At 43.0% G+C, this 15,796-nt stretch overlaps 1 protein-coding gene and 1 long non-coding RNA gene across 5 annotated transcripts in view; one reads left to right on the top strand and one right to left on the bottom strand.

The window, feature by feature from the left end:
- The window catches only part of LOC116743542, a 30,139-nt gene extending 14,619 nt beyond the window's left edge, over window positions 1-15,520 (top strand). The window contains exons 6-7 of one of the 2 annotated variants that reach the window (XR_004346807.1): window positions 975-5,091; window positions 14,669-15,520. This is a non-coding gene — a long non-coding RNA (uncharacterized LOC116743542). Of the gene's footprint in view, window positions 1-974; window positions 5,564-14,668 lie in introns of both variants that reach the window. The other variant, XR_004346806.1, reaches the window with a different exon arrangement.
- The window catches only part of LOC116743532 (zinc finger protein 501-like), a 30,822-nt gene continuing 18,201 nt past the window's right edge, over window positions 3,176-15,796 (bottom strand). The window contains exons 9-11 of one of the 3 annotated variants that reach the window (XM_032612062.1): window positions 6,752-6,877; window positions 5,869-6,002; window positions 3,176-3,477 (exon numbers count right to left, since the gene is read on the bottom strand). The gene's annotated coding sequence lies outside the window, so the exon portion shown is untranslated. Of the gene's footprint in view, window positions 6,261-6,751; window positions 6,878-15,796 lie in introns of all 3 variants that reach the window. The other 2 variants (XM_032612061.1, XM_032612060.1) reach the window with 2 other exon arrangements.

Here is a 15,796-nt window from a genome sequence, read left to right as displayed (position 1 = left end):
ATGGAGGTGACTGAGTGAGGACAGGAGAGGCTACTGCCATTGAAAGTTCCCCAAGGAAACGACAGGCACAGCAGGCCACGTAAGGCCACATGAAGACTGTCACATGCAGGTGTCAGGAAGCAGAGAGGAACTGGGGCTGTGCCTTTATGACCACGGTGGCGGGAAGAACTAGGTAGTGACCTCCACTAGTGGGCAGGAAGCAAAAACACACATGCTATAGCTGGGAGTTTGTAACACGTGGCCATGAGACCAGCTCGGAGGTGGGCCGGGACTTAACGAGGTCGGGCATCCAGGCGGCCGGCAGTGCGCCCTCGCCGGCCAGCGATCCAGATCCGTCCCTCTAATGTTCCCGCCGGTTGTCGGGCGCCATCTGGCGGTCACGTTTATTTTGTCCCTTCCCGGCCGGAGCTCGGGCGACGTCTGCAGGGGAAGGGATTCGGCCGCGATGCCCGAGGCAGAGTTCCGGGAGGTCGGCGGGGCTGGCGGGATCATTCCGGTCTTGCCGGGCGGGCGCGCTTAGTGCTCTCTCCGGAGGTTGTACCTGCAGACTTACAGGGAAGAGGCTGGGTCCCCTCCGGTTGCCGAAGGGAGCAGGAAGGGGGTCTCCCGGGTCCGGAGGTGGGAACCGGGCTGGGTGGGGAGGCCCGAGGAGGGCGTGAGCCGTTCGGCCGCGGGCTCGCGTGGCCCGGTCTGCAAAGGTTCCCCCGTGGGGTTTTCCCGGGTCCTGATTCAGAGGCCGGCCGGCCGGCCCCGCACTGCCTGCGGGCGAACCAGGTAGGGCAAGCCGGGCCGCCTCTGCCCCCGGGGTCGGGGGTCGAAGGGGGGGTCGTCAGCAGGTTCTGTCGTTTTCTTCACAAGGGAATTAGTGATGCAGCCCTGGTCTCCAGCTTTGAAGGCCTTCCTCTACTCCTCAAGAAGTAAAGCAAACATTTCAATCACAGTCAAGGAGTGTTTTTTTTTTTAATTTTTTTAAGGTCTGGAGCCACCTCTTTGGAAAGAAAATATCAAGGAAGATCCCAGTTGCTGCGGTAGGCGTCGGGTCCTACGTTTCCGGTTATAAAGACACGGATGGGGAAGTTCTAGGATTGCTTCGAATAAAGGTGAAGAGCTCCTGCAGAGCATCACTCGAATTCCCAGGCACATTTAGGATAAAACTAACAAATGGGGCAGTCAAGTCCTCTCACCTGAAGGCAAGTGAGTGTTTAACTTGGTGCTTGCGTTGAATGGGCTGTGTCTGCTTGGTGTATCATGAATGGGTGCGGTTTGTCTTTATAATGTCTTCAGTGGGTTGTCTGTGATCTGCATCACAGTTTAGTTTCGCGCTCATTAGAGGGAAGTATGTTTTTTCTCTACTTTGTGGAGAAGGTCTTGTTTTATTATCTCCCCAACATTGGTCACCGTATCAAACAGTATCAGATCCAATACAGGTGAATTGAGAAACGTGGCAGATCCTAAAACAACGGCTATTGCAAGAAGGAAGAGTATTTTCTAGTATCAATTCTGTAGGCTCTTAAAGGGGGGATTAATTACAAACGGCTAGGACAAAACCTTTGGTTTCAGAAGTGTAACCCTGTGCCAATGTTTTTCAAACCCTGCACTTAAAATGCGTTTTATTTTTAAGTTGATTATACGTAACAAAGCTTTTTAAAAAACACAATTACGTTCTGGTGGGAGACCACATTCAGGTTAAATTGCTATCCACACTTCCAGAAGTTAGAGAAGCTATTATAAATTAAGGGCTAATGATCTGTTACAGTGAAAGGATACAGATGAAAACCAGGAAAGATGGCATAGAGGGACCACATTGCCAGTTTCCTGGGCCCTGTCACTTAGGCCTCACAGCATCCTGGACAATATGAAGTGTACTGCTAAGGGGGGACCTCACACAAGACCAGGTATTATACAGGCTTTTTTTAGTATGTCACGCACAAGGGACACCTGTGTGGCTGAACTTTCTAGCTTCTCTGAATGTCAAACAGCTACAGAGAGACCCTAAGGCTCCCCTACCCACTGGCATGTCAAATTATTAATATAAATTAGCTAGCATGGCGCAAGGCCCCGGCTAAACACACACTCGTATTAGTCCAAATGTTTCAAGGGCTTAGAGATTATCTCCCAAGAGTCGGGCCACTCTGCCAAACGTTTCTTTCAAATGAATGAATACACATTGGACAACACAGGCCTGTGATGTAATCCTTTATACAGGTCAAGTAAAAATACTCAAAATTCGTACCCTTGTTTTAACACATGTTGGTATTTATTATCTATGTCCTCAACCTTATTTATGGGCATCTGTATAAGGAAATAGTAGAAAGGAGTGCTACTGCATGTGTTCCCCCAGTCCGCATTGGGTGACCTTGAAACTGTGCCCCATAGGGTTAACAGAAGCTGATGACTAACAACTTCTTGAGCTAGAATTATTTAAAAAAGGGAATATCATCCTTGCTGGTGAATTGCCTTAATTGGTTAAGCTCACTTGGGTGGGGTTTTTTTCTGCTACGTGCAGGTGCTCCAAGCTTCCTCCCTAGTTGGGCCATGTAGGTTTTCTCTTGTCTAGTTGTGGAGTGGGCTCAGTTTGTGGCATGTAGTCTTAGTTGCCCACTGCATGTGGGATCGTAGTTCCCTGATCAAGGATTGTATCACCCTCATCCCCTATATTGGAAGGTGGATTCTTTAGCACTGGACCACCAGGGAACCCCCACTGTAGAAAACATCTCTGACAGGGTGGGGGCACTGTAAGGAAGGGAGCCTCAGTTGTTTTTAGGAAATTGGAGTCAGCTCTTGTCCAGCTATGTGTGAAGAACAGAAGCCTGTAATGCAGATACAGCTGTACACACTGACTACTGCCTCACCTTTTCTCTGATTGCCGTCCCCACAGCACCTCACCTCCAGGAAGGTGGCTGTGAGACTTTTTTGTCTCCTGGCTTGCTGCCTTGTGAGTGAAATTCCTCTCTGGCAAGCTTTGACATCCCACTGTTTGGCTTCTTGCACCTCTGGTTCAGTAAAATAACCTGTTCAGTGTGAAACTCCCCACAGTTGGAGTATTCATACCAGTGAAATTGGCAAACAATAAAATAGGTGCTAGACTTACAGTAATGGAGACTATGTTAATAAGGACTGCATGTGGGGCACTAACCATTTATTCCATCCAGCAAAGTCACTGAGAAAACTCAAGTTGCAACACATTTCTTTTTATTCTCTCCACAGTTACTAATAAAAAGACATTTAATCAAAGAAGACAATACACCTGGCAGATGAACACAGGAATGTTCAACATCATGAATCACTAGGGAAATGCATCAGACCACAGTGAGGTATGTATCCACACTTTAAAAACAGCTAATATTCAGGGGCTTTTCTAGAGGTGCAATGGTTGAGTGTCTGCCGATGCAGGAGACACGGGTTCGTGCCCCGGTCCGGGAAGATCTGAGTGGCTGGGCCCATGAGCCATGGCAGCTGAGCCTGCACGTCCAGAGCCTGTGCTCCACAACGGGAGAGGCCCCGTGTACCGCAAAAAAAAAAAAAAAAAGGCATATTCAAAACAGTAACCATACCAACCCACTACTCGTGAGGAACACAGGGGATGGAAGGTTCCCATACTGTGTTAGAATGCAAAAAGGATACAACCCTATTCATTCGTTTTGAAATATGAAACCAGGGGTTTCCCTGGTCCAGGGGTGTAAAGACTCTGTACTTCCACTGCAGGGGCCACAGGTTCTATCCCTGGTTGGGGTAGATGCCCCATGGTGTGTGATGTGGCAAAAAAAAAATAATATGAAACATAAAGACCCCAATGATATTAAAAGTCTAGAAAACACTAACAATGGGAAAAAAGGAAATCAATAGTAGTTGCCTGGGAGTTGTGAGGGGGTGTTCAAAGGTGGGTGTGGCAGTGATGGTGGATGTTTGTAATTATGACAGTTATGACACTGGTTCTGGGGGTTTACATGTATCAAAATTTAATCAAGCTGTTAATGAGGTATGTTCAAATTCAATACATGCCCATATACAGCTCAATTAAATTTTGGCTCCACATAAAAATCTGAATTTGGGGTGTGTGTGTGCCATGTGCCTTGCAGGAGCCAAGGATCCCCCTGAATCTTACTCTGAATCTCCTTTTCAGTAGAACTCCTCTGGCAAACCACAACCCCATCCTTGACCTTGTCTCATGGGAGGGACTGTAGTAGGTAGTAATAGTAGTAGTAGTGATGAAGACTGGTGAGCAATGAAAGGTTTTTTAAAATTTATTTTCGGTTGTGTTGGGCCGTTGTTGCTGTGCCTGGGCTTTCTCTAGCTGTGGTGAGCAGAGGCTACTCTTTGTTGTGGTGTGGTGGCCTCTCTTGTTGCAGAGCACAGGCTCTGGTAGTTGTGGCACACAGGCCTAGTTGCTCTGAGGCATGTGGGATCTTCCCAGGCCAGGGCTTGAACCCCTGTGCCCTGCAGCAGGTGGATTCTTAACCACCGTGCCATCAGGGGAGTCCTTGAAAAGTGTTTCCACTTAAGTTATCCAAGAACTCTGCCTGGGTCCTAAAAATCACATGCCTGTACTACACGATTTCCACACTCATTCCCCATTGTTTTCACTATGCATCAAGTGGCCTTGAGATAAGCTGAGGGAATCCTAAAACCTTTACGTTACTCAGTCTGACACTGACTGAGGCTCAGGAGGTTTCTGCAAAAACCTTAATGCAAAATAGCCATAGTGGTGGGAACATACATGAATGCAATTTTATATTTTATTCCTTCTTCTTTGGTACTCTCTCCCTATAATTCCCTGTTTTAGTCCCACAGAGAGCCCTGCACTCTACCCCAGAAGGCCTTGGACAACGATGCAAAATGGGCCAGAACTGGAGTGAAAACTATTCTCTGCCATGATACTACCCCCACTGAGGTATATACTAAGTTTGGAACACCCACAAAACCTGTTCCTGTGTCCTGTCCTAGCCAGTTGATGGAAGAGAATGACAAAACCCACGTGCTCAGGGAATCCATGCTTTTCTACAGAGGATACGAGAGCACAAAAGGCTACCTACCCTGACAGTCACACTTAGATGACTGAGTCCCAGTATGGGGATCTGCCACTTGGAAAAGGTAGGAAACTCACAGTGACAGTAAGTCAGAAAGTAGAGCATAGCTCCTGAAAAGCTTCCTACAAACCTCGTACTCACAGGTAATCTGCACCCTAGGGTTGTTCAGTATGGCATTCAACTTCTGTTGATGAGTCCCTCACAAAGCCTATTCAGTATGATGTATTAACTAAGGAGAACTAAGGAGACAGCTCATTTGCTACTCTCCTCATCTCATCTCAAGGTCTTTCTCCAGTATGAACTCTGGTGATAGATGAGGTTATTAGACCTTTGGCCGAAAGCTTTCTTACATGTGCTGCACTCATGGTCTTTTTCTGTGGTGTGACCTGTTTGGTGTTCAGTAAGCTGGGTGTTTTGGCTGAAGAATTCTCCATATTTAGTGCATGCATGTGTTTTTTTCCTCCAGTGTGACTGTATTCTTAAGGCCTCTCTCCTGTGTGGACTCTCTCATGCTCTGCAAGCCTATACATCCACAGGTAGGCTTTCCCACACTCATGGCACTTATAGAGACTTTGACCATTGTGAAACACTGCTGTGCAGTCAGCATCCTTTTGTGGAGTGACCTGGTGCTGGAGAAGGCCAGAGGTACCAGGGAAATCCTTCCCAGCCTCCTGGCACGTGAAGGAGTTCTTGGATGTGTGGACTATGTGGCTCCTCATAAAGGCCTTGCCCTATCTCTTCTAAAGAGATTCCCTCCACTATGCTGGTGAAATTTCACACCTGACACACACAGTTTCTGGCCAGGAGTTGTTCCCAGGTCTTCATCTAGAGGCAAACTTACTGTTTAAGGCCAGGCTACACATCTTGCAGGGACAGGACTTTGGATGGACAGGTCTCTGAAGTATATTCATGGCACTTCTACAGAAACATTCTGCTCAGAAGTTATCTCCTTGTGCTCTGCTCCATACCAACAAACTGAAAGCAGAAAAATGACACAGTGTTGGGGGAGTGCACACAGAAATGAGGTACATAGTCACTGGCTTTGGCACCAAAACACTGTGGGGCACAGGACATGATCCTGATATAATTTGAACCCCTGATGCCAAATCAATGGAGCCAAGCCCACTTTGAACCCCTCATGCTGGGGCTTGGAGTCATGTCCACTCTGTCATGTCCCAGGGTTCACCTCCCAGCTCCAGTTGGACAACAACATGGAATCTAGAAAAGCAAGTCCTAAGGGAAAGACAGGACAGGTGAACAGTCAGTACTAGCCCAGGAGAACAACCAATCCCCCAAAAAACCTGAGGAAAGAAAAACAGTGTCACAAAATGAACCAGTGACCCTGCTGGATCCCCAACAATTCCTGGTACAGTCAGGGCCCAGGAAATAGCTGGAAGGGGGCAGAACCTAGAGCACAGAGGTGTGTGGGTCTACAGACTCAACTTAGCAGGGAGTGGCTGAGACTAATGGAACCCACTGAACTAATTCCAAGTCTTATGACCCAGAAAAACTTCACTGAAAAAACTTCAGAGCTGCTGGTACTGGGGATACTTCTGAAAGGAGGTCGTACTCATTCAGCCTTGGCACCAACAACACAGATGAGAGGGAAGCAGTAATAGAGATGTGCCCACTGTCTAGGAGTCTGTGGAAAAAACAGACTTGCCTTTGGAAAAGGGAAAGGCAGAGACCTGCCCAGGATGCTGGGATAGGTGGGAAGGCCTTACCCAATGATGCAACAAGTGCAAAGGGCTCCAGGATCACATCACGGTACAGGAATCTCTGGGCCTCATCAAGAAGCTTTCTTCCTCCTGGGAAAAGTACACAGCCACGTCCTCAAAGGTCACAGGGCCCTATGATGATGGGACAGATTTGTACATAAGCAGCCTCTCTCCCCAGGACCCCATAAGTACTTTTAACCCCAGCCTGTACTCACTCTGGGTTCACCACCCACCCCAGCTCTGTGACTTAGAGGGCAGTGGGGCCCAATAACTCTTCATGCTTCCTTGATCAGTATGTACAACCCTGAGCAACAACAGGCAGGTGGACAGATAGATACCATGTAATCTGTGAGCCTGGTATGCAGGGCCCTTTCCCTTTCCTCCAAGACAACAGCCTGAGTGTACCCACATGTCTCCCAAACACAAGCAAACTTAGCCCCATCTCTCTCTTATACTTCTAGTACTAGGGCCTGGGGCAATTACTTCACACACTTTCCTCACATGCATATTACTGAACCTCCTCATACATTACATGTCTACCATCATTCTCAACAGAAACCTAGTGCTACCATTCTAACTCTGCCTCCCTTGCTCTCTGTCCTTATCAGTTGTTAACAGACCTACAAGTCCTAGAACACTCCCATCACAATCACATCCTCAAGCATTTGTATATACTAGCCCCATTACTAAGACAATCTTTCATGTCTCAGTCCGCGCTGGCTGCCAAAAATTGGAATCTGTCCATAAAACCTAGGGTCTACAGACACCAAGTCCATAAAGACACCTGACACCAGTGCAGGGGCCATAAATGGTTCTGCTGAGTGAACCATTTAATATTTCAGGCAAAGACAAATACTCAAGAGAAAAATAAAGCATGTAAAAGAGGGCAGAAAATGTTATAGAGTTGTGCCATAAGGTCACGTGGATACCTTGAGAAAAGGCTGTCCAGAAGTGGGACAAAAAAGTGCAAAGCCTCTCTATCAAGAGTCATGTCTGGTGTGTATGAGCAGCATCCACGAGGCTAGTGTGACTGGAGCCCAGTGAGCCAGAAGAATAAAGGATTGTGTTGGGGAGGAAATGGTTCTTTTCAAATTTTACTTTGGTTATATTAAAAATTATTACTTTATAAAAATCTCCACCTTACATAATCCATAGATTAAATTCTGATTTGGAATTATGCTAACATTACATAATAGGATTCAAGAATGCATACTTTTTATACTTATCCACCATATTCTTTGATATATCCACTTTTTCCCCCCATAGCTGTTCAGAGAGACTATCTGTAATTTTCTACTAGATTTCTTCTCCAGGGGTAGAGATCATGAAGCACAATTTACTGAATTCACACTGAAAATGACTCTCTGGAAAAGGGGTTCTTGCCAGAATCAAAGTGCTGGGCCTCCAGCAGTTGGGGATAACTGGGCATCATTGCTGACTCTTTAAACTTAAGAGAACTGCAACAAGCTATAGGACTTGACCTCTAGTCCATCTGCATTGTAGAAACACAGAAATACCTTATTGAGTTCTTAACATCTTGCTAGGGATTCACAAAGCATTATAACATTTTACACTTACAAAATGATTCATTTTATCACCCTTAAAACAAGTATTTTAACAAGATAGCTTAATCATTTATGATTTTCCACTAAAATAAGTATTATTCAGGACTTCCCTGGTGGTCCAGTGGTTAAAAATCTGCCTTCCAATGCAGGGGATGCAGGTTTGATCCCACATACTGTGGTGGGGCAACTGAGCCCGTGTGCTTCAATGAAAGATCCTGTGTGCTGCAACTAAGACCTGACACAGCCAAAAATAAATAAAACAATACATAAGCATTATTTGAAGAGTACAATCACATTGTACCTGAAGAAGAATTCAGAGTATGATAAGATGATTCAAAATCTCAGAAAAAAAATGGAAACAGATGGAGAAGATACAAGAAATGTTTAAAAGAAAGGTAGATTTGATGAACAATACAATAACTGAAATTAAAAATACACACTGGAGGGATTCAATAGCAGATAACTAAGGTAGAAGAAAGACTAAGTGAGCTGGATGACAGAGTGGTGGAAATAACATTTAATAAACCAACATTTGCATTATAAGGGTCGAAGAAGAGAAAGGGAAAGGGCCTGAGAAAATATTTGAGGAGATTACAGCTGAAAACATCCCTAACATGGGAAAGGAAACACCTGAGTCCAAGAAGTGCAGAGTCCCATACAGGATAAACACAAGGAGAAACACACCAAAACACATATTAATCAAACTGATACAAATTAAACACAAAGGAAAAATATTAAAAGCAGCAAGGGAAAAGCAACAAATAACATACAAAGGAATGATAACCATAAGGCTATATCAGCTGATTTTTGAACAGAAACTCTGCAGGCCAAAGTGGCACAATATATATTTAAAGTGGTGAAAGGGAAAAAACCTACAACCAGCAATACTCTGCTCAGCAAGGCTTTCATTCAGATTAGATGGAGAAATTAAAAGCTTTACAGACAGACAAGCAAAAGCAAAGAGAATTCAGCACCACCAGACCAACTTTGCAAAAAGTGCTAAAAGAACTTCTCTAGGCAGAAAAGAAAAGGCCACAACTAGAAACAAGAAAAATCACAAAAGGAAAGCTCATCAGTAAAGGCAAACACAGACAGTAAAAGAAGGAAACCATCCACACACGAAATATATCAAAACAGCAACCATGAGGAGTACAAATGCAGGAAATGGGAATTGCATTTGAAATTAAGACACCAGCACCTCAAAACAATCCTGTACATACATACACTGCTATATAAAAACCACATAGATGCAGGGGACACGGGATCAAGTCCTGGTCAGGGAATATCGCACATGCCATGGAGCAAGTAAGCCTGTGTGCCACAACTACCGAGTGTGCACTCTAGAGCCCCCAAGCCACAATTACTGAGCTCACGTGCCTAGAGCCAATGCTCTGCAATGAGAAGCCATGTAAATGAGAAGCCTGCACACTGTAATGAAGAGTAGCTCCCAATTGCCACAACTAGAGAAAGCCCACACACAGCAACAAACACCCAACTCAGCCAAAAAGAAAAAAAAAAACACAGGCAGACTGCAAACCAAAAAATTACAATAGGTTCAAAAAGAGAAAAAAAAACAACCCCAAACACAACACTAAAGATAATCATCAAACCACAAGAGATGAAATCAAAAGGAAAGGAAGACAGAACAGACAAAAACAAATCCAAAGTTGGGGAACTATGATCCCTCAAGCCATGGGAAGAAGAAAAAATAAAAGAAATTGCCTATATGAAATCCAAAGAAAGCTGGAGTAGCAATACTCATATCACACAAAATAGACTTTAAGACTGTTACAAGAGACAAAGAAGTTCTGCAGAATGATCAAGGGATCAATCTATAATGCAAAAAAGGCTAACAGCCGTAAGAAGAGAAACTGACAGCAACACAATGATGGGGGGACTTTAACACCCCACTTACACCAATAGACAGATCATCCACAGAATATGGAAAAACAAGCCTTAAATGACACATTAGACAAGATGGCCTTAATTGATATTTAAACCACATAGCATCCAAAAGCAACTGAATACACATTCTTTTCAAGTATACCTAGAACATTCTCCAGGATAGAACACATCCTGGGCCACAAAGAAAACCTTGGCAAATTTAAGTGAAATCATATCAAGCACCTTGTCCATATGAGATTAGAAATAAATTACACAACGAACTATTAAAAAAAAAAACCCACACATGGAAGCTGAACATGTTACTAAAAAACAATGGATCACTTTAGACATGAAAGAAAATCAAAAACTACCTAGAGGGTTTCCCTGGTGGCGCAGTGGTTGAGAGTCCGCCTGCCGATGCAGGGAACACAGTTTTGTGCCCCGGTATGGGAAGATCCCACATGACGCGGAACAGCTGGGCCTGTGAGCCATGGCCGCTGAGCCTGAGCGTCCGGAGCCTGTGCTGCACAACGGGAGAGGCCACAACAGTGAGAGGCCCGCGTACCGAAAAAACAAAAAAACTACCTAGAGACAAAGGATGATGAAAACACACTGATCCAAAACTATGGGACGTAGCAAAAACAGTTCTAAGAGCCATGTTTATAACAATACAATCTTTCCTCAGGAAACAAGAAAAATCTTCAATAAACAACCTAATCTTACTTACACCTAAAGCAAATAATAGCAAAGATCAATGAAACTAAAAGCTGTTTTTTTGAAAACATAAACCTTGCCAGAGTCATCAAGAACAACAGGGGAGGGCTCAAATCAATAAAAACGGACACCACAAAAATACAAAGGCTCCTAAGAGACTACTGCAAGCAACTATATACAATAAAATGGACAACCTAGAAGAAATAGGCAAATTCCTAGAAAAATACAACTTACCAAGACTGAGCCAGGAAGAAAAAGAAAATATGAACAAACCACTGACCAGTACTGAAATTAAAACTGATTTAGAAAAAAACTTCCAACAAACAGAAAGGCCAGGACCAGATGGCCTCATAGAAGAACTTATCAAACATTTAAAAAGAAAACACCTATAAAAAACTGCAGAAGAGGAGACATTCCCAAGCTCATTCTGTGAGGTCATCACCCTGATAGCAAAACCAAACATACCACCCACACACAAGAAAATTACAGGCCAATATTACTGATGAACATACATGCAAAAACTCCTCAATAAAATACTAGCAAACTGACTACAACACATTAAAAGGATCATACACCATGATCAAGTAGGATTCACCCAGGGATGCAAGGATTCTTCAATATATGCAAATCAATCAATGTGATACACCGTATTAACAAATTAAAGAATAAAACCCATATGATCATCTCAATAGATGCAGAAAAAGCTTTTGACAAAATTCAAAGCTCATTTATGATAAAAACTCTCCAGAAAGTTGGCATGGGGGAACCTACCTCAACATAATAAAGGCCATATACAACAAACCCAGAGTTAACATCATTCTCAATGGTGAAACACTGAAAGCATTTCCTCAAAGATCAGGTACAAGACAAGGATGTCCACTCCTGCCAATAGTTTCAGAAGTTCTAGCCACGGCAATCAGAGAACAAAAAGAAAAGAAATGCAAATTGGAAGTAGTAAAACTATCACTGTTTGCAGATGACATGATACTACTCAGAGAAAATCCTAAAGATGCTATCAGAAAACTATGCTCATCAGTGAATTTGGTAAAGCTGCAGAATACAAAATGAATGCACAAAAATCTCTTGCATTCCTATACACTAACAATGAAAGATCAGAAAGAGAAATTAAGGAAATAATCCCATTTGCCACTGCAACAAAAAGAATAAACTACCTAGGGATAAACCTACCTAAGGGGCTTCCCTGGTGGCGCAGTGGTTAAGAATCCACCTGCCAATGCAGGGGATGTGGGTTCGAGCCTTCGTCCGAGAAGATCCCACAAGATCCCACATGCCGCAGAACAGCTGAGCCCCCATACCATAACTACTGAAGCCTGCATGCCTAGAGCCTGTGCTCTGCAACAAGAAAAAAACGCCACTGCAATAAGAAGCCTACGCACCACCACGAGGAAGTAGCCCCTGCTCGGCACGACTAGAGAAAGCCTGCGTGGAGCAACAAAGACCTAATGCAGCCCAAGGTAAATACATAAATAAATTTATTAAAATAATAAAAATAAACGTACCTAAGGAGGCCAAAGACCTGTACTCAGAAAACTGTAAGATGCTGATGAAAGCAATCAAACATGACATAAACAGAGAGATAGACCATGTTCTTGGATTGGAAGAATCTATTGTGAAAATGACTATACTACCCAAAGCAGTCTACAGATTCAGTGCGGTCCCTAACAAATTACCAATGGCATTTTTCACAGAACTAGAACAAATAATTTTACCATTTGTATGGAAACAGAAAGACCTCGAATAGGCAAAGCAACCTTGAGAAAGAAAAACGGAGCTGGAAGAATCAGGCTCCCTGACTCCAGACTATACTACAAAGTTAGAGTAACCAAAAGTTTGGTACTGGCACAGAAACAGAAATACAGATTGATGGAACAAGATAGATAAAAAGTCAAGAGATAAACCCACACACCTATGGTCACCTAATCTATGACAAAAGAGGCAAGAATGTAAAGTGGAGAAAGGACAGTGTCTTCAATAAGTGGTGTTAGGAAAACTAGACAGCTACATGTAAAAGAATGAAATGAGAACACCCACTAACACCATACACAAAAATAAAGTCAAAATTGATTAAAGACCTAAGTGAAAGCCAGACACTATAAAACTCTTAGAGGAAAACATAGGCAGAACACTTTCGACATAAAGCGCAGCAAGATCTTTTTTGACCCACCTCCTAGAGTAATGAGAATAAAAACAAAAACAAATGGAACCTAATTAACCTTACGAGGTTGTGCGCAGCAAAGGAAACCATAAAATAGACGAAAAGACAACCCACAAAATGGGAGAAAATATTTGCAAATGAAGCAACTGACAAGGGATTAATTTCCAAAATAATCAAATAGTTCATGCAGATCAGTATCGAAAAAAACACAAACAATCCAATCAATAAATTGGCAGAAGACCTAAATAGACATTTCTCCAAAGACATTCAGATGGGCAAATGCACATGAAAAGATGCTCAGCATCACTACTATTAGAGAAATGTAAAAAAAACTACAGTGGGAACCACTTCACACTGGTCAGAATGGCCATCATCAAAAAGTCTACAAATAATAAATGCTGGAGAGGATGTGGAAAAATGGGAACCCTCCTACACTGCTGGTGGGAATGTAAATTGGTACAGCCACTATGGAGAACAGTATAGAGGTTCCTTAAACTAAATATAGAAGTACCATATAATCCAGCAATCCGACTCCTGTGCATATATCCATAGAAAACCACAATCTGAAAAGAACCAAGCAGCACAATGTTTACTGTAGCACTATTTACAACAGCCAAGACATGGAAGCAACTTGTGTTCACCAATGGAGGAGTGGATAAAGATGTGATACGTATACACACTGGATAAAAAAGCCATAAAAAAGAACAAAATAATGCCATCGGTAGCAATATGGATGGACCTAGAGACTGTCATACTGAGTGAAGTAAGTCAAACAGAAAAAGACATGATTATATTGCTAAAAAACAAAAAATAGAAATAAACTTTTACAAAGCAGAAACAGAGCCACAGGTGTAGAAACAAACTTCTTGTTACCGGGGGAAAGTGGGGAGGGGGGGATAATTTGGGAGACTGGGATTGATATATACACACTACTATATATAAAACAGATAACTAATTAGGACTTACTTTATAGCACAGGGAACGCTACTCAGTACTCTGTAATGACCTATATGGGAGAAGACTCTAGAAAAGAATGAATATATGTATATTTATAAGCGATTTACTTTGCTGTACACTTGAAACTAACACAACATTGTAAATCAACTATACTCCAATAAAAATTATTTAAAAAACCCCAAAACACTCTAAGTGTGTGTACGCTGCAAAACTGAGTTTATGTAATGTATAAGTCTGTATCAAAATCTAACAATGGGGTAGTTGAAAAATATGTATAATTTCATTCAAAGAACTAAGTTAAAATTAGTAAGAACAAAAGTAAAAAGTGGAAATGTTCATTTAAATAAAAATTTTAACATATATGCTAGATAAATGCATATGTACACAAGAACAGATGGCAGGTATGGCTATAAATACAGAAAGTAGACCAAAAACAAAAAAAGAAGAAAAAAGAAACATGTAAACAAAGAAGAGCCTTCAACAGGGGAACTTATAAAGACATTTTACTCATATATTCATATATACAGAATACAGCACAAGAAAGGAAAATGAATGTGTTAGGGAACTGAAACCGCCCACCTTGGCCAGGCACAATGATAACCACTTGCCTGAATTGTCTCACAACAGGAAGTTCCGATAAAGAAAGGGGTGCTGCCTCTGAAAGCTAACTGGGAGAATGTGGGAGGGTCCGAAAGGAAGAAGGAAGAGATGATATGTCCTGCCTACCTCCCAGAACCCCCCTCACGATGGAATCCACCTTGGCTGAGAGGTGAGTGCACCACCAGGAAGGACCCTGAGTCAGAACAACTGGCCATAGACAACCCGGAAACTAACCCTATTACCATAAAAGCTGAGATTGCAAGCATCGTGGCAGAGCAATTCTCCTGGGTTCCCTACTGTGTTGCTCTTCGCCTAGGCACCCCTTTCCAATAAAGTCTCTTGCTTTGTCAGCATGTGTGTCTCCTTGGACAATTAATTTACGAGTGTTACACAAGTGCCCACTCTCAGACCCTGCAAGGGGTCCCCCTGAAACCATGCAACTCAGATTGGGACTTTACTTGATATCACACACCTGGTCTCAGGACTTAATGAACCTCAGGTTCTTGAAGTCTCCTCACAGAAAGAGTTCAGTGAGACAACGTGATAGGTAAGAATTGGATTTATTTAGCGAGGAACACACTCCACAGAGTGTGGGCCATCTCAGAAGGCGAGAAGCCTCAAAATATGACGTGCTTACTTTTTATGTTCTACGTAATTTCACAGGCTGAGTGGGAGGATTATTCCAACTACTTCCCGGGAAGGGGCAGGTATTTCCAGGAATTGGGCCACTACTCACTTTTTGGCCTTTTAGAGTTAGCCTTAGAACTGGCAGGTCGCTGGTGGGTGTGTTATTTACATGCTCATGTATTACAATGGGAGTATAATGAGCCTCAAGATCCACTGGAAATCAAATCTTCCGCCATCTTGGACCTAATTGGTTCAAACCTGTTTGTTTTAGTCAAGTCCTATGGATATGTCATTCCTTTAAAGGCTGTGCCCTGCCCCTTCCCTCCTGTTTCACCTCTTTCTTCCACAAAGTGATAGCCATGAAAAACATGGGTAAAGTCACACCACATTGCGCAAAAGAAGAAAAACACATCATAAAACATATTACATTCATAAAAACGTTTAAAACAAGCGAAACTAAACAAGACATGTCAAATAGTTTCCACATAGTTGGCAAAACTATCAAGAAAAGAAAGGAAATGCTTACTT

Source organism: Phocoena sinus, chromosome 19 (assembly GCF_008692025.1).
Source record: "Phocoena sinus isolate mPhoSin1 chromosome 19, mPhoSin1.pri, whole genome shotgun sequence".
Lineage (NCBI taxonomy): Eukaryota > Metazoa > Chordata > Mammalia > Artiodactyla > Phocoenidae > Phocoena > Phocoena sinus.
Note: the sequence above shows the minus strand (reverse complement) of the source record. Positions and strands in the feature narration are given on the sequence as shown.